The sequence below is a fragment of the Ictalurus furcatus genome, chromosome 14 (genome assembly GCF_023375685.1).
Source record: "Ictalurus furcatus strain D&B chromosome 14, Billie_1.0, whole genome shotgun sequence".
Classification (NCBI taxonomy): domain Eukaryota; kingdom Metazoa; phylum Chordata; class Actinopteri; order Siluriformes; family Ictaluridae; genus Ictalurus; species Ictalurus furcatus.
In genome coordinates, this window is record NC_071268.1 from 5,188,832 (window position 1) to 5,209,437 (window position 20,606).

General features: G+C 38.4%; 1 protein-coding gene across 1 annotated transcript in view; it reads right to left on the bottom strand.

Annotated features, from left to right (window-relative positions):
- Positions 1-20,606, bottom strand: part of lingo1a (leucine rich repeat and Ig domain containing 1a) — a 160,536-nt gene that overhangs the window by 68,135 nt on the left and 71,795 nt on the right. Inside the window, exon 2 of the mRNA XM_053640962.1 lies at positions 10,684-10,813. The gene's annotated coding sequence lies outside the window, so the exon portion shown is untranslated. The remainder of the gene's footprint in view (positions 1-10,683; positions 10,814-20,606) is intronic.

Below are 20,606 nucleotides of genomic sequence, written 5' to 3' on the forward strand. Positions count from 1 at the left end.
TTCGGTGGCAGAGACCTCCCCGTGGGTCTCTGGATGGAGCTCTGAGGTCGCCCTGTTGACCTCAGGTGGAGGCTCCGAGGTCACCAGGTTAACCTCAGGCCGGGACTCTGGGGCTGCGACCTCCTGCTGCCTGCATTGCCCAGTGTAGTCCCCTGGCAGTGGGAAGCCCCAGGAGTTCGGGTAGCTCTGCTGCCTGCATGGCGTGGTGTAACTCCTCTGCAGTGGGAAGCCCCAGTAATCTGTGTAGCTCGGCTGCCCATGTAGCGCGGCGGTAGTTCTCCGGAGGCGGAGGCGGGGGAACTTGCGCGGGTGGCGACGTGGCATGTGGCCTGGCTTGCTGCAGCGGCTTCAGAAGGCAGTGGAACTGAGCAAGTTCTTCGTTTATTTGTTGACTCTGTTCCCAGAACGAGCGACGCCACCTCTCAAACTCGGCCGCTTCGGCGGCGTTCATTTTGATCCGCTGCTTCCGCGTGGTTGGCACAGTATTCTGTAACAACACGGGAGCATAGGCGGGAGCAGGTGCAGATCAACATCTTTATTTACTGAACAGCAGACAAAACACAGGAAACGTGGTCTATACTGGACAAGATTAACTAGGTAAAACATAGAACTAAAGTCTAGGCATGGAACGAGAGCCGGACATGGAAATAAGACCGCTTAGCATGCGTAGCGTATTCACCATTACATTCCGTGGTTCAAATACTCATTCAACGTAAATACTGTGTGAAGTGCACAGCAACACGAGGGGTTTAAATCAGCAACATAATCAAGCTGAAACACAGACAGCTGGGGCAAATTAAAGACACACCCTTGAACGTCAACTAATGCTTAAAGAAGGGGAAACCCAAAACAAACAAAGGCGCGTGTCTATATACAAAAGTCTTGTGCACACGCGCTCTCTAAAGCCGTGCGTGCATGTCGATGCCGCAGTGGCATCTGCCGGTGGGAGCGTAACCTATATAAGGACAAAAACAATCAAACAACGTCCTGCAAACTTAAAAGCTTATGTTACATTTTAAAAAAAATAAAAAATCAAACAGAAGTCTTCCTAAATTTCTCACTTAGTGATGCTATAAATGCCACAACATTGGTGAAGCTACCGAAATAACTCATATGTACACACAGAAAAACACCAGCATATTCTGTCCAATCAGTTCATATGAAATAGGATAATAGAAATTAGATTACTTTAACAAATTGGAGACATACATTAGGTTAAGGTAGGGATGTCCACAAAAGTCTTGTGTGCTGTGACTAAACATTCTTTATTTCTCACCTACAATAAGAAGCAAACTGCCTATTTGAGAGACCAAGGTAATCAAACTCCCAATAATTCAGGAGTGTGCAGTATTATCCAAAAAGCTCAGGTGTGGCCGCAGGTCTTTGATTCAAACCAATCAGAACCAGTCTTGGTTACATTGTTTAATCACTTGGTTCCACTCTTCAGTATAGTTATAGTGTTATATTAGTTAGGTTCAAATAAAAACCTGCAGCAACATTTGAAGTGAATAGGTTTTGTCACCCCTAGATTAAGGGGTTTTATTACTACAAGAGCTTAACAGAAAGATGTTAATTTCCAACCAGATATCACACAAAACGCCTAGAAATTTTTAGCACATGAAATATATTATTTTATTTATATCAAATGAAGTTATAAAGCTCTGCCCTTCATTCTGACACATTATCAGATGCAAATTCTTATTAATTTGCCATTGTAATTGCTGTAATTTTGTGCCACCGAGAGTCTATTTCTGCATCATGGTCAGCGGGCAGTCGTGGCTCAATGGTTTAGTCTCTGGCGTACTAATCTGAAGGTCAAGAGTTCAAGCTCCAGCACTGCCAAGCTGCCACTGTTGGGCCCTTGAGAAGACCCTTATCACTGACGCTGTCCTCTGATTTCCTAACAAGCTGGCATATGCAAGGAAATGAGTTTCACTGTGCTGTAATGTAAATGTGACAAACAAACATTCCTTCTCTATTTCAGTGTTTCTGAGATAGTCTCTGGAGACTGCTACCCCAATCAGGATAAAGTAGTTACTGGAAAAGAATGAATGAGTCATTTTGCAATTGACAGGATCAGGTGAAGTTAGAAAGGGAAATCTTTTACACCGTCACTGAAGAAAGTCTGCTGCAGAGCTCTTTGCTAATGGTGTGGGATGCTGTTTCGCAACTCTCTGTGACGTCTACATGACGTGTTCAGATGTGCAACGACAGCCCTTTAAGAAGCTCAGGCTGCATTCCAAACACACACATGTGTGGGCTAAATATCAAAGCTTTCACCATTTCTCTACCACTTCCTTGTTCCAATCTTCCTTCCACAAGCATCCACGCTTGCCTATCCTTCACTCCCCCTCTCCATAAGGAAAAGCTGACCTTGACTTCACACTCTAGGCTCAGATTAGATGGCAAATCTTTTTTTCAAACACGCATCCTCCCCAAATCCTATTTTTCCCACGTCTACTGGTTTTTATATCTGAACCAGCAGCTATTCAAGAAAAACGGGAACTAAGACCGGGCTGGGCTGAGCTGAGTTTCATTTTTTTTTCATCTTTGCTTCATCGCACCCACTGTGCATCAATTATGATTCATAGTTATGAATATTCACAGTGTACCTTCCTCTTGTTTTGCATTTCAGTAAATCTCACAAATCACTCTAGGCACTCAGGAAGGAGAGAAGTAGAAGACTTGAAGTTTTCTGCCATCATATTAAATTATTCAACAAGCTTCTTGATAGGTCATTTAAAGGGGTTCCATATACGTCTTTGCAACAGGCTTTTTACAGAGACAGCTTGTGAGCACAAATTTCTGAATGATGTACTGCAAGACAAAACCTAAGGTGTTTTTTCAACCACTTTATATTTGCTTCAACTCACAGGATTAATCATATCCATAATGTATGAAGTTGTTTTTACTCTTATCTTCTGAATTGTTGTCATGGGACCTTTGTTCTTTCTCGGTCTTACCTCTTACACTATTTTTCTGACTAATTTCAATCATTTCCAGTATTGGACCTGGAATGGTTATGTAATGGATTGTAACAACAAGCATAAGTAACGGATTAGGCTCAGTCTTTTTTTTTTACGCTTTGCTAATGCTTTCACTATCATGCTGCTAAATGTTAATAAGAAAAATTAATGACATGGATTTTAACATCAGTTTTATATTGCTTGGAGCAGAAAACTGGAGCAATGAGAGGCAGCAAAGTTAGTTCTAGAGAATTCGAACATGCTTTCTATCCACAACACATCCTACTCAATTATGCATTGGAAAAGTCTCTTTGCTCTTGCTCATAATAATAATAATAATAATAATAATAATAATAATAATAATAATAATAATAAAATGATTAAAATGAAGCCTAAACTTAATGTTGATTAAATTGTGATTGGAAAAGACTTTATTCATGCATTCTTTCTTTTTCTTAGACAGGGCCATAGTGGATTCAGAGCTATTCCAGGAACATTAGGTGCAAGGCAGGAATACACCCTGCACAAATACACTAAGGTCTTAAGCACATGCCAAGAAATGCTGTAAAGCAAAGATGCCTTCAAAAGTAATGAAATTAAATGTTTCAACATAAAAAAAAATACTATAAAGAGCAGTAATGTGTAATAAACTATACAAAGTCAATACTTGGAGTGACAGCCTTTTTTTGTGCAGTTTTGTAAGGAAATTATCTGGTACATTTTACTGAGCATCTTGGGGAATCTGCAACAGTTCCTCCTGAAACTTCCTGACTACTGCACTTATTTATTTTATTTTCCATGCAAAACCTAATAACCTTAATTTTTTTATGTCTGAAAAGTGGTCTGTTACATAATATGCTGCATTCTTTACTGGCATTGTTGCGTAACATTGAATTTTTTGTTGCAAAGGTAATTTTTGGAAATCTAAAATGTTTCTTATATTATATAACCATAAAATCATAAAATAACCATAATCATAAAATAAACATGTATAACAAGATTTGTATGAAAAGAGGGTGCCAAAGACTTATGCAGAGTATTGTACATCCACACATTTATTCAAACGTAGTTTGGAGGAGCCAATCAAACTAACAGCATATTATTGGGAAGTGGGAGGAAACTGGGAAACCTGAAAAACCCCCACATGGAGACAAGGAGAACATGCTCAAGCAGTAATTTTCCATGTTTTTTATTTCTTCTTTGTTTTTGTCATTATCTTATATACTGTCATATCAAGTGCAAGAAGGCTTATTATAGCCATGGAAGTGACTATAGCAACAGTCTGGAAGTGGGGGCTAGAAAGTTAACTACATAAAACAATGTTTGCTATTTTCATATCATTCACTTACTACTAATCAAAACATATTTTAAATGTTGTAAATTGACCATGGTATGAGCAAAGTGACACAAACTGAATTTCTGAGTCTATTTTCTTTTCCTGGTGGAGGAAACTCAACTCAGGTTCATGTGAAGATGTTCTTTGCCTCCATCTTGTCTACTGTTATATCAGGGCAGTTTATTAGGCTTTGCTTCTTATATTGTTCTTTTAAATGGAATATACATAAGGCAGAATCAAGAGAGAAATAAAAAAAAATCTAAATAAAACAGTGGTACAGCAGATACAAATATCAGAAGTGACAGAATGGAATAACTACTCAAAGGATATGAAAGGGGCAGCATAGTTGAGAATATTCATATCATATTCAGCAAGATGCAACCTTAAACTGGTTTCATTCCATTTTTTTTTTGTATTATTATAACATAGAAAAACTTTTAAACCTAACAGAGTGAATGTTTTGTCAAAATACACACACACACACACACACACACACACACACACACACACACACATATATAGATATATATATCAACAAAAATTTACTCTAATTTTTTTTTTTACAACATTTCAGCCTAATCCATAGAGCATTTGGTAACCGTTGGTTTTGTTTGCTATAGAAACTGTATCAGTATTATTTATTTGTATTAAGACCCATGGCAACTGGACATACTAGACATTTAAAAGTAAGGTAGATGTGCAAAAGCCATTATGTGCATACTGTATGAGCACTGGTTAAAAAATGCACATTAGTAAACTTTTTTATTATTATTTATTATTTTATTTTACAAAGCCGGCTGCAGGTATTTATATTGCTCCCCCTACATGTAAGAACAGTTGGATTTTGTGATCTATTTAAATAAAACCTGTGAAAGCAGAGAGCAAAACCCATAACACAGCAGCACATGTGCACTTTATCTAAAGCCCATATGGTTACTGCAGTGTAGTGAAACTCTCAGACACGATGGGCTCACAAAGCGTTTTTCGAACAGCTACAGTGCAACTGCAGGCGTGAACTCAGAGGGATGTAGAGGACTCCCAAAGCAAACACTTCACTACAGGTCAAATGCGGGCTGATGACTGTGGAGTATCAAAAAAATCCAGACACACCATGACAGGACATGTGATGTTAAGGGAGATTAAATTAATAAAATCATTTTATCTGAAGACTGGGAACTACTCTTTGTCCCTGATGTGATCCAGTGGAGCAGAGATGCCATTTTGCTGCTCTGATGTTATACTGTATGCTGACTGAATGGGCTTGACCAACGATGCAAGAGAGGCATGAAGCAGTCCACTTTTCTTGTGGCTGAGCACTGATGCAAAAGCATGCTCTAATGATTTGATATGGACTGGAGAGAATTATGGTGCCTGGTTATGGCCTGAAAGCAAGCTAGCTTCCTCCAAGCTTATCAGTCTTATTAATATTAATAACCACTGCTTTGAATTATGACTTCATAAAGGTTAGGGGCTTCAGGAGATTAGGCATGAAAAATAATATCTATAGAAAAGAAAAGGATTTAGTGGGACCCTTTGCTATGAGCTACAGTAATTTAAATATCATTAAATTGTTGTGGACAAGGGTTAGGACACCTTGTGGTTAAGAGGTGAAACTGTAATAGATCCATATACAGACATATATAGATTCAAACAAAATGACTAGGCTTGACATTGAAATTGAAATATGAATATGAATTGAAATATTTAATGATTACAGAGGGGGAAATAAGTATTGGACGTGTCAAAAATGTTTTCAGTAAATATATTTCCAGTGAGGCTATTCACATTAAATTTTAACCAGACATCAGTATTAACTCAAAAAATCCAGAAATATAAAGAATTTTGAAGTCCATAAATAAAGTTGTGTAATAAAGCGGAATGACTGTATGAAGAAATTAATGGGCCGCAGTATTCAGGTGTGATTTTGGACCATTTTTCTAAACATATTGTCTTTAATTCTTTTTCAAATGGATTCGAGTCAGTTGATTGACTGGGCCATTCTAACACCTTGATTTTTGAGAGTTTGAGAATTGAGAGTTTCCTTTGCTGTATGCTTTGGATCGTTGTCCTGCTGGAAGCTCCACCCACGTCTCATCTTCACCATCCTGGTGGATGGTAGCAGATTCTTCTCAAGAATCTCCCGGTACAGGGCTCCATTCATCGTTCCTTCAATTATATGAAGTCTGCCAGTACCATGTGATGAAAATCAACTCCACACCATGATGCTTCCACCTCCAAACTTCTCTGTTGGTATAGTGTTTTAAGGGTGCTGCTCAGTGCCATTTCTTCTCCAAACATGACGTGTAGTATGACAGCCAAACAGTTAAATTTTGCTCTCGTCTGACCAGACTACACTCTCCCAGTATTTCATAGGCTTGTCCAAATGAGTTGTAGAAAACTTTAAAGGCGCTTCAAATTAGTAATGGAGTCTTGCAGGCTGAGTGTGAGCAGTGGAGTGCATTGCCTATTGTTTTCTCTGTGACGATGGTACCTGCTGCCTCCAAGTGTTTCTGGAGCTCTTTCCGAGTGGTCCTTGGCTCTTGTGCTACTCTTCTAACTATTCTTCTTACTCCCTGGTCAGAAATCTAGCAAGGAGCTCTTGTGCGTGGCCGGTTGATGACAGAGTGATGTTGCTTCCACTTGTGGATAACGGCCCCAGTGGTGCTTACTGGAGGATTCCGAAGTTTTGAAATATGTCTGTATCTGATTCCATCAGCATGTTTTGCAACAATAAGGTTGTGAAGGTCTTGGGAGAGCTCTTTGCTTTTACCCATCATGAGATGTTTCTTGTGTGACACCTTGGTAATGAAAAGCCTTTTTATAGACCATCAATTTACTAACCCAGCTGATATTAATTTGCACAGATAGGGGGTATAATTATTTACGGATTTCAGCTGGTTCCTTGCCTTACCTTGCCTTGAAGAACTGCTTTTTCGTAGTGTGATCAATACTTTTTTCCCATGTCATTCCACTTTATTACACATAACTTTATTTATGAACTTTAATGTTGTGAATTCTTTATATTTTCATGTGAATTTCATGTGAATAGCCTCATTGGAAATATATTTACTGAAAAAAATGTTCCCCCACTGTAAGCAATGAAAATAGCATCAGTATGGACATCGGTAAAGACAAACCATCTGTTTAATTTTAGAGTATAAACGTTAATACTAAAAAACCTTGAAAAAAACCCCACTGTAATTATAATTCATTTTGTCACTTGTCCAGATTTATCACATGACTCTGCTTCAACAAATAATAATGATAATAAAAAATAAAACAATAGCAGGAAAAGTAGAGTGTCAGTGTTTTGCAGAAATCTCTCTGCCCCTTGGCATGAACATGCACAGAAATAATCTAGAAGAAATTTACCCTCCAAATATTAAATGGTAATGAGTAGGAAGAGTTTGCAATATTGTATTATTATTAACATTTATTACGCTGAACCATTCCAATTTAAATTGTTCTTTGACAGTGTAAGAAATCACACACACACACACACACACACACACACACACACACACACACACACAATTTAAAACAAGCTCAAAGGAAAATTGATAATCCTAAAATTATATGAGATATAATGTAAACATTTTCTGTTAGAAATGTTTGTTGCAGAGAAAGTAAGGTTTGTACGCAGCATTGGATAGAGCAGCTGGATTAAGGAGGAGATGGGAATCTTTCTTAGTTTAATTATAGAGATTAATGTGACTTCTATATTTGATGGTAAACTGCAGCACATTAAAAGGGCACAGTAATGTTTCTGTATTATGGAGGTTTTTCACTGGGGAGATTCACTAAGACAAAAAGCTGGTAAGAAATTAACTGATATTATTCACAGATCTGTGGCTGCGGCTGTGGTTCAGGTGGTAGAGCGGGTTGTCCACTAATCATAGGGTTGGTGGTTCGATTCCTGGCCCACGTGACTCCACATACCAAAGTGTCTTTGGGCAAGACACTGAACCCGAAGTTGCTCCCAATGACAAGTTAGCACCTTGCATGGCAGCTCTCCTAGCATTGGTGTGTGAGTGTGTGTGTGTGTGAATGGGTGAATGAGTCACAGTGTAAAGTGTTTTGGATAAAAGCGCTATATAAGTGCGCCATTTACCATTTAGATCTGTGGTCTATTAAATCTGCCCATGATCTTTTTGTCATTTGCATGATGTGGTGATGTACCTGAAAGTGAGCAATTTAAAAAAAAAAATATAGGTGATATATACGGGCTGCTGCATTATTACATAAAGCATTTTTTTTTTAAAAAAAAGTCTATTAAATAGAAACAAGCTGGTAGCAGATTTTTTTTTTTTTTTTTTTTTTTTTACACATTTTCATTTTATCATATGCATTATGCACATAAAGTTGATGAAAACTTGCAAGCTAATGATATTTTATTCATTCATTCTTTCTGTTCCTCACACACACACAGTTTTATCTTTGTGTTTGGCTTTCCCTTTAAAATTAACATACCTAAATAATAACCCTACACCTATCCATATCTATAATTTAGTTAAAAAAATGTGATGACTTCTGTTCTGGAAAAATATTTTTCCCCACTTTATCCAATCCACAGGTAGATACAGTATGCATGCATTATCCTATATAATGTGGAATCCTGTCCATCAATGAGTATGTGATGAGATTATAACAATACAGACATGTGAAAGCAACCACTTACTCCATGAACTCCAAATATAGTGGGATCTTCTGGACCCAGAGATATCGATAGATATGTATCCATTCAGTGTTCACAATCAAAAATAAACCAATGTAGCCCTGATATTAACGTGAACAGATTTCTTTGTCACCCAGAATGTGTCTCTAGCCAGGCAGGAGTATCACATTTTCATGGACCTATTTGTGTACACCACACTGTATACGACTTATTACATTCTGGACCTGCTCTCTCAATAGCCTAGGTCTTTGAGGTCTTCTGATCACTCACTCCTGGCTGTTCCACGGTCTTGGTTGAGGCTAAAGGGTGACCGTGCCTTTGCAGTCACTGATCCAAGGCTGTGGAACAGCCTACCCCTTATTATCAGGAGCACCTTTTTCAAATAAGAACAAAACATATCTTTTCACACTTCCATTTTGAATTTCCAATATTTATTACATTTTTGTTATTGTTATTATTATTATTTCATCTCTTAGCATTATTTATTTATTGTGCCCTGTCTGTATTTTTAGTTAAAATTTTTATCCTTATGTATGTACAGCACTAAATACAGTGGTAACTATTGTTGTTTTTAATGTGCTTTATAAATAAAACTTACGTTTTTATTGGAATATTTGTGTATCTCACACTGCATAAGAATTATGACAATGAGCATATTACAGCGGACAAAGAGATGTTCGTGTAATAGATAGTGATAAGGTAGAGTGATTATGTAAAGCACTGTAGTGGGAGTATTGATATGTTCAGTTTGCTCATGTGGGTGTTGACCCAATTTGGTTGGCTGGTTAACCTTACGGATACTGCATTGATTAAAGAGGCTGTTTCACACACCTACAGAATCTGCCACACTGCCATCATTCATCACACTGAACTTCTAACCATACAATCACATCTTATTCAGATCAATTCATAGATAAACATTAGAGCATACATATATCTAGTGAACTAGAAAAACATTAGATTAACAAATGAACAATTAATTTGTCTTTCTCTAAAGTCTCTCGTGTCCATCCTCATGAATCTTGAAATTCGTGGCACAGACTTAGGAATGTTCATATCAGGTGACATGAACTCGATTGCATCCACTATCTCTCAGGGTACAAGGAAGACATGCATCAATACTCTTCAAACGACGAATAAAGACCTTCCTCTTCACCAAACACTTGAATTAGCATTGTGTATATCTATTTTTAATACTTCTTGTCTTGTTTTATTTTCATACTTATTTTCATAATAACCTTTCCAGCAGTGTAATTAAGAGTGATGATACTCTTAGTCCTTGACCTAGTAAACTGGCATGAGGATGTTTTTTTTTTTTATTTTTATAGAGACTTCTGTAAATTGCCCGGGATTAGGGCTTTTGCTAAATGCCATTAAAATGTAACTGTAATAACTGTAATTAATGAATTGTATACAGTATATTATAAATCTAGGATATACTGTATATTATGAATATCTACATAAATAAGACTTAAGTGATCGATTGTTTGCAATGGTATCTTGATATATTTTTTTATTATTATTTGTATGTAATGTGTTATTGGACTATTAAATGCACACTATTTGGATTTATGTGGGATGCACAACCTCAGCTCCTGAACAGCCGCATCCTCCTACAGCTTCTGGATTTATAAGGTTTTGATTAAATGCATAAGATTTGCCATATGTCATGTCAGGCTTTGCGAAATATTAACAAGAATACTCACAGACAGTGGCTGCTGCAGTAGAGGATGGAAGATGATTTACTCAGTGTAGGCCAGGTGAGATAAAAGCTTTTTCTCTGGAGTCCACATGCCCCTTCCTTTCTGCATTCTCAGTACCACATACACCGCACTCCTGAAACACAACAAGATGTAACTATACCAATGGATAATGATTCTCTCTCTCTCTCTCTCTCTCTCTCTCTCTCTCTCTCTCTGGAAAAATGTCATTTTTTGATTCACAAATTATAACAACAAAGCAGACAGCAGAGATGATAACAAGAGAAGCTAAGACATTCCATTTAAACAGCCCTCGACCAAACCATAATTAAAAGAAACTGTCGGGATGGGCGGCAACAATTCTGGGATGGACGGACAAACCCACTGCTAGTAAATACTAGCGACCTTTGTCAGAGTGGCCACCTGGCCGAATGTTGCAATAAAACCATAACTCAACCCCCCAGAATGCCACAAGTGGGTTGAGAAACAAGCCCTTCTCTTGGACTCACCAAAACCAGATGGCTTACCCAAGAGATAAAACCCAAGATCCTTCACCCATAAAGTGATAACTGCAATTCCCTTGTTGAATCAGCACATTCCACAATCAGGGCACTCCACAGAAATAGTGACTGTGAAAATTAATACATCTGTAAAACAAATGCAATCACCTATTTTCTGCCATGCCTCCTTCAGGACCTTGTGCTTATAACCACTAAGTTACCACTAATTGTTGCATTTATTTAGAATGTATTACTATAGTAGTACTAGTATGATTATTGTTTTACTATGAATAGAGTATTTAACATATGTTGTGTGTGGTATGTATGTGTTCATGGAATAATTTTCTAATAAAGTAAGGAAATTCAGATAGGATGGCATTATATGTACATGTTAGTATTTTGGACAAAGTTTAATCCAGGCATCATGAAAAGGCATGGAACCAAACATCTGCAGTGACAATGGACTGAGTAACATGGGCAAAGCATATGGCTTACACCCAACCCTAAGACAATCTCTGGTTGGTTGGAACCCTTAGAGGGCGGGACTAACCAGAAAGAGTTCAAATCCAACTCTCTACTTTCTTCTTTTTTAAGGCTACACACTCTGTGTTCTCTCTGCTCTCTTGGCTTGCTATATTCAACTCATTTCACCTCATCGGTGGTACTGAGAGTCTTCAATCAACATCTGCTTGGAGACCCAGCCTGGAGCTCCCCATTTTTCAAAACTCCCGCCACCAGCTCTCCAAACATCCCTCATTCTAGACGCCAATACATTCAGCATTCTGATTGGTCTTCCGAGACGCCATTCAAACTCCGACCAGACGAACGAATAACCAATGCGGGAATCCCCTCAAGACCACGATGGAATGAGGAAACCCCCTCAAACGGGCAAGCTCAGTACCTCCAGACTCTAGCTAAGACTGGTGCATATAAGAAATTTAAAGCCCTTCTAAAGATGTGAAATCAGATAATTGATGATAAAATTGATGGTTTGTTCAGGTCATGGTCTGTAAAATAAGATCTTTTGTTATAAGCTCGGAACTTCAGTCACTCTTCTAAACCGTTTTCACCAAGCTTGCTTGCGTGCGTGTGTGTATATGTGTGTCTTTATGTGTTAGATTAGTTTCTGTGTCATAGAATAGTTCAATAAAATTTCATCTGTTTTTAAACACACGTGTCTTAGTTGTTTACAAGGGCCACTGCCTTGAATTGCCAATCTTGCTACATGCTCTTCAAATAACGTTTCACTGAATTTAGGATATTATTGCCTGTGACCACTGATGTAATATCTAAGGCATAATTAATGATTACACAAGTTGAACTTATCGACGGACAAATAGTTGATCAGAATTACTAAATTAGCCAAATTTCCCCTTTCGAGTTGATCTGCTAGTCTATCCTGCATATTTGGTGGAGAATACAAAAGCTCAATTTAAACAGCTCATTTTCCCTACAACTGTATGCTGCCCTGTGTACTGTGTGTAGTCTGCATGACCTATACAGAGCAGTGACTCAATACATGAAAGCTCAATATTTTCTTGTTTGTACAGAAATATGATAGAACCGTGGTTTTATTATGGAGTTCAGTAAGGAAGTTGGGCTAAAACCAAATAGTTCATCTGCCTTTAGTATCATGTTTATGAACTTGCTCAAGTTTGATGAGCATGGATCTGTATGTCTACATATTGCAGATTTATACTGCAAATCAGAAATGTGCACCACCATTAACCACTGAAAAGGATAAAAACACATCTACCTTTTCCTATGCTCAAAGCACTTTGTGCTAGATTCAAGTCATTTTGTGTGGTTTAAAGTTGTAGTTGTGGTGGGATTTTTGCTGAAACCTGTCAACCCTCCACACGAGCTCCAGCAACCTGTTCTTTAAAGCGGAACATTAAAGTGAAAACCTGATGCTCACACAACATTTTTTTTTGTGAAGGGGTGGGGGTGGGGTGGGGGGGTTATTCATATCAATTTATGCAATATCTTTTTATTTAAAATAAAGTATCTGTGTTTGGAAGTGATGTTCTGGATAAGTGAGGTGAAATGAAACTGGTTTGACGTTAGTATAGAGAAACAAAATTTATCTACTGTGCGATCACTGCATAGATGATCATTGATACCATCACCTATAGTTGTATCCCAAATGTAATTTGCACTAAATGGAGACATAGTCTACACGCTTATCAACCATGCCTTTCATACTTTATATACCCATGCATCAGATTCATATTAAGGTAATGTTAGCATAATCAATTAAACTAATGCTGAAAAGATTGCATGATTGAGAATTCCTTTAAGGAAAACTTTCAACCAAGTTTTTGTTTTTTTAACTTTCACAACTGACTTTTTTCTCACAAATCCATGTGAATATGTGAAAACATGAAAATGTGTGTTTCAGGGGTGGAGGGAATTTTATATTTCATGAGTGCACACATGAAATATAAAATAGCACTTTTTTATTTTTAAAACAAAACAGAGCAGATCTTTTCTTATGATACCACCCACAAGCCTAAAATTAATCTAACCATGATCTTCCAGTTTCAACCGTACCTCAACCTATAGCCTCAGTCACACTGCCTCCAGTCTACTCTCAACCAAACTACAGTTTTATGTTACTCTGACAGCCTCATTTCAACCAGATACCTTCATTCCTTCATCTTCATGAACTGCTTTTTTGTGATCAGGGGCAATTTAGCGTATCCAACCTACCTACAGTACATGCATGTTTTTGGACAGTGGAAGGAAACAGGGAACTTGGGATTGAACTGGGCAACTTGGAGCTGTGAGGTGGCAGTGCACCACTGTGCTGCCCTTCAACCATGTACAGTTTGATCTAAATTGGTCTGTTAAATATATCAGTTATGCCCTATAGTCTCAACTCAGCCACATTCTACAGTTGTATAAAAAATCCTGCAGGTTTTTTTTTTTTTTTCTGTCGATCATCCTACTGTCTTTTCCTCAAATTTTAGAGATTAGTGAGAATGACATAGCCAATATATTTAGTAGAATGTGCAACCTTCATATTTCTTTCTCATTTTTACACTGTCACTAATTATGTGGTGAGCTGAATGAATGCACTGAGCTGAAATAGGTGGAGCACCACCTAAAAATGTTTCCCTCTTAGAGACACAGGGATAAAATGTTATTTTCCAGATTTCAAACAGAGACTTTTCCCATTTCTTACAATGAGGTTTTGTGGATTTTCACCCCTCTCCAACATAAATAAGCAAATTTAAATTCAAACTAAATACAAAAGACATAAATTACTTTATCCATAACAAATAAAAACCAACAAAACTTATGGCTACTAAAGGAGAAATCACACCAAATGTTTCTATTCGTTGCACAAGATTCTTTTTCAACCCACAAATGAAACTTAAATCCTTAGAAATCTATTGAAAATGGCATTACTCTTTCTTTTTTTTTTTTTTTTTAGTCATCAGTATCAGTGCTATTAGTATTTCAAAGGCATTTACTCAGTTAATTTAGCCCTTTAGAGATCGCCTCTGCTGGATTACTTTCTTTCTTGATTCTTTCCATTTAGGCCCTCGCTCAAAATTGCCATGAGAGCCATTAACTCCACATACTACTATATTAATACTAAAATTGGCATGAAAGTTTTAAAGTGTGAAACAGTTTTTCATTGTTGGAGCTTGTATGAAGCTTATTATGCCAATAAAAATAAGGGAGAGGATATAAATTTTCCCACAATATGACAAAAATAAATAAATAAATGTAGAGAAAATATTTTTTTAAATTATTTAACTGAGTGTTTGCTTGTGATCAAACATAATTAGTACAATATATGTAGGCCTACTTATGATAATTTGCTATGTATTGTGTTTTGTAAACAATGTGTTTTATGTACCTCATATACTGGTTGAATTGCAGAGCTAGACAACAAATAGCATTACAAATAGCAGACTATGACAATGATTGAGGCCTTGGAAAGGAGGATCTCCAACTATCTCTGCAGGTGGCTGAGTCTGCCATGCAGCCTGAGCAGTGCAGCATTATATGGAAGGAGCAACAAACTCTACTTCTTTTCGATAGCACCACCAAGGAGTTCACGTTGTCTCATATAAGGGAAACAAGCAGCACAGGGTCTCCAGTGACATGACACTAAGGTTGCTATGGACAGGCAGGAAGTGGAGGGCCCACAATACGTTGAAGCCACAAGGCAAAATATGGGATGGTGACTAGTGGATGAGCTGGGATAGGACACACCCCCAAGCCCAGATACAACAATCCTTGGCAAGGACAGAAGAGGCTAGTTCAGGAAGAGGTGCAAGCAGGCATGGAAGAAGCGTGTACCTGCAAGACAGCAGGAGCAAGGCTGCAGAGAGCCTGGACAAGATGGGACAGCATGCTGGAATGGAAGATCACCTGGACAGACATCTGACAGACACACCCCCAGTGCACAAAATTCTTGACTCAGGCCTTCTACGATGTCCTGCCAAGTCCTCCACATTAGTGGCAAGAGTGTGTTACCACAATCCCCTCTTTGTCATAGAACAGGGTCTCTAGAACATACCCTAAACAGCTGTCTAAAAACCCTCGGCGGGCTGAAGGGCGTTGCAGAAAGCATCTCTTCTGCCATCAATAGTAGCAAACATGACCGCCCTCCCAGCATGATGATAACCCTTCTGAGAACCAGAGAACAGCCTCAGATACAGCCCAGAACACCAGCAGGCCTACTCACCAAGGCATCAGATTGTCAGCTAAGAACTGACCTAGGCAAGCAGCTCAACAATTGGCAATGATAGAGCTGACGGTGCCCTGGGAAGGCCACATTAAGGAGGTGAATGATAGGAAGTGTGCCAAATATCAGGAGCTGGTGGAAGAGTGCTGAAGGCAGAGACGATGTGCATACTGTGAGCCAACAGAATTAGGGTGCAAGTCCTGATGACCTCAGGAAACATCACTGATGATGAGTCCCAGTGCATCCTAGGATGTATCTTCTCATCTGTGTTACTGTGGCCTTCAGTATAAAACTTGTATTGAAATCTCATTATTTGTGGCTCTACCAATAAAATATCAATCTAACATACATCAGAAAGACTGACAGTATATTTCTGTATATTTCATTAGGCTGCACTGGTTACTTGGTTTTTAAACAGACTGAGAAGAGCTGATCTGACTGAATGTCAAAGAACTGACCACTAATCACAACACTTTCAAAATTGACCCCTTTTTCTGTCTGCATCATTATGAACTATTACTAACTATGCTGATGGCCACAAAAATGCCAAAAATATACAATGTGCCAATCTTATGGCTGTGCTCAGTGACCACAAAAATAGAACCCATTTTCTTGCTTTCACTACGCAAATATAACAGTGTTATCACTGAAAAAATTTAGGCAGAGTATTGCACGACTACCCTTATCAGACTGGACAACTAATTAATTTTTATGGCACTTTAAAGGTCAAAATTGTTATTTATTTAATGGAAAAGATTATCAGCAGGACTGTCCTCTCCCCATCTTGTTCCCAATTTCAGCTGTAATGAGTACAATGTTGCTGCTCTCAGCTAGACTGTCTGAGGAATCACAGCTATATATAAAGCATAAAGCAGAACATTATCTAACAAACCAAAAACATAACTTAGAATATGAAAATCATTTAAATGCCACAATGACCAAATTATATAAGTTATTAAGAACAGCACAAATAATGGTCTGAAAACTAAATACAAGTTTAAAGCCTGTTCAGATAAAAACAATGGTCACAATTAAAAAAAAACAAACAAACATATAAGGCTGGATTCAGAGCCAAGTTGCGCAAAAGGATTTAATACAGAAACTGTGCACATGGGTTTCCGTGTTCATGAATATTCATTTCTCTTTACTTCAGATGTTTTTGTTTGTTTGTTTGAGGTCTTATTATTATTGTTGTTGTTAAATGTAACAGAGTAATATAAAATCACAGACCTACTTACAGAAAAACTATACTGTATTGCATGATTCTGGGTTGGGATCCTGACCTACTGCGGTTTAAACAGATGGCTAAAGCTTTAGAGTAGAAGAAGATGAACACTTGTGATTTAAGATGGATGTGTAAGTTTTAATGTAATAAGGAAAGTTCAGAGTGTTCTACCAAATAAAGGAATATTAAATAAAGGAACACAAGCAGAGTACACAAAGAAATCAAGGAAAAACCAGACTTACAATTAGTTCAATAGAGTTCAAAGGTGCTGCAAAAACCACACCATCAGCAACAACAGAGAAAGTACAGCACAAAATCAAACAACTTTGAACAAATACAATTTCCATGAAGCAACATTAAATGAAAAGAGCTCAGTCTTTGATTTTCTTTAAAGAAGAAGCAATGGTTCTGTTTGAGTCAAAGGCAAACTTTGCCCTTTGTTGTTTCATTGATCCACAAAAACATTATGAGCCTTCAAAATGTCATGTACACTGCAACACTGCTAGAGTTCTGCATTTAGCATCACTAAAAGCGAGCAGCATTCACCCTGAAGATCAAAGTGGAATTTACAGACACTCAATTCATAATTTGTGTTAATAAATGAGTCTGGACAGTAACTAAAGGCAATACACAGACTGGATAATGAAAGTAAACACATTGGAAAACACCAGACAAGTGCTACAGTGTATTTACCCAGCTAGCTAGAGATAGTGGTCAAATATTAATTTGTTGAGGCACAGAGCTATTTCTGATGCAGATAGACACATTGCAGGCAAACATGACACATGCATGCTGCTGTGTACCTGTTACTAAGAAACTGACAATCAAAGTGATGTCAACAAAAAGCATATATTTAATATAAATCATATGGCCAAAGGTTTGTGGACATCTAACCATCACACTCATATATGCTTTTTAAACATCACATATCAGATGTGCCAGTCCCTTTGCTTTTATAATAACTGACACTCTCTAAGAAGGCTTGCCACTAGATTTTGGAAGGTAGCTTTGTCCTGTTGAAAAATTAATTTCTGTCGCTTGGATAATTTCTTCTCTGATTTCTGCAAGTTTGCATCCAAATTGCCTTCATACACTTCTGAGTTCATGATTCCATCAATCAACAGAAGCTCACCAACACCACTGTAGGAAAAACAGCCCTAGCCATCTCAGTCAGTGCAGTTTGGTTGGAATTCTTCTCCTGGATTTTTACCATCAAGTCCATCTAAGTTAAATTTGGATTCATATGAATCTCCAAGCTGCTGTCTTTATGTTCATATATATATTTTTTTATTTCACCCTTGCTTTCTTATTCTTGGGGCTGATGAATGGTTTCCGCCTCATTACTCTCCCTCTCCACTGATGCTCATTGATCCTGTTTGGAAAAACTGTCGTGCTCTAGTTGTATCTCGTAATTCTCATTCATGGCTGAAGCAATCATTGATGCTTTTACTTGCCTGTTTTTATTGATTCGACTTACAATTGCCCTGCCCAGTCTGCTGGTGGTCTTTCTGGGTTCACCTGTACACTCTGTTTTCATTCATCCTTCACCCCCTAATTCTTTTTTTTTGATGACCAGGAGAATAGAATGGCCTTCTTTGTGCAAACAGATGATGCTAGAAGTTTCTTCAAAATGTACTTCCCTTTTCTTAGTTTGCAAGTTTACTTTCAACCAGCTGGTCACAAGGTAACTTATAATGGATGGATGTAGTCAGTTACCTTCAATGTCATACAGGTTCCCCTAGCAGAGGTGCAGTTTGTAATCCGTTGTATCATTGTCATCTTATATATATATATATACAGTATCTCACAAAAGTGAGTACACCCCTCACATTTTTGTAAATATTTGATTATATCTTTTCATGTGACAACACCGAAGAAATGACACTTTGCTACAATGTAAAGTAGTGAGTGTACAGATTGTGTAACAGTGTAAATTTGCTGTCCCCTCAAAATAACTCAACACACAGCCATTAATGTCTAAACCACTGGCAACAAAAGTGAGTACATCCCTAAGTGAAAATGTCCTAATTGTGCCCAATTAGCTATTTTCCCACCCCGGTGTCATGTGACTTGTTAGTGTTACAAGGTCTCAGATGTGAATGGGGAGCAGGTGTGTTAAATTTGGTGTCATCGCTCTCACACTCCCTCATACTGGTCACTGGAAGTTCAACATGGCACCTCATGGCAAAGAACTCTCTGAGGATCTGAAAAAAAGAATTGTTGCTCTACATAAAGATGGCCTAGGCTATGAGAAGAATGCCAAGACCCTGACACTGAGCTGCAGCACGGTGGCCAAGACCATACAGCGGTTTAACAGGACAGGTTCCACTCAGAACAGGCCTCGCCATGGTCGACCAAAGAAGTTGAGTGCACGTGCTCAGCGTCATATCCAGAGGTAGTCTTTGGGAAATAGACGTATGAGTGCTGCCAGCATTGCTGCAAAGGTTGAAGGGGTGGGGGGTCAGCCTGTCAGTGCTCAGACCATACGCCGCACACTGCATCAAATTGGTCTGCATGGCTGTCGTCCCAGAAGGAAGCCTCTTCTAAAGATGATGCACAAGAAAGCCTGCAAACAGTTTGCTGAAGACAAGCAGACTAAGGACATGGATTACTGGAACCATGTCCTGTGTTCTGATGAGTCCAAGATAAACTTGTTTGGTTCAGATGGTGTCAAGCGTGTGTGGCGGCAACCAGGTGAGGAGTACAAAGACAAGTGTGTCTTGCCTACAGTCAAGCATGGTGGTGGGAGTGTCATGGTCTGGGGCTGCATGAGTGCCGCCGGCACTGGGGAGCTACAGTTCATTGAAGGAACCATGAATGCCAACATGTACCGTGACATACTGAGCATGATCCCCTCCCTTCGGAGACTGGGCTGCAGGGCAGTATTCCAGCATGATAACGACCCCAAACACACCTCCAAGATGACCACTGCCTTGCTAAAGAAGCTGAGGGTGAAGGTGATGGACTAAACTCTATTGAGCATCTGTGGGGCATCCTCAATCAGAAGGTGGAGGAGCACAAGGTCTCTAACATCCACCAGCTCCATGATGTCGTCATGGAGGAGTGGAAGAGGACTCCAGTGGCAACCTGTGAAGCTCTGGTGAACTCCATGCCCAAGAGGGTTAAGGCAGTGTTGGAAAAATAACGGTTGCCACACAAAATATTGACACTTTGGGCCCAATTTGGACATTCTCAGTTGGGAGTGTACTCACTTTTGTTGCCAGCGGTTTAGACATTAATGGCTGTGTGTTGAGTTATTTTGAGGGGACAGCAAATTTACACTGTTACACAAGCTGCACACTCACTTTTGTGAGATACTGTGTGTGTGTGTATATATATATATATATATATATATATATATATATATATACATATATATATATATATATTATAGTCATACTATAAGCTACAGCTATTATTTAAAATATTTAATTGTTTGTTTCCAAAACACAAGGAATCCCAGATTTTCACTTTGTGATTTATCAATGAAAAACGATGC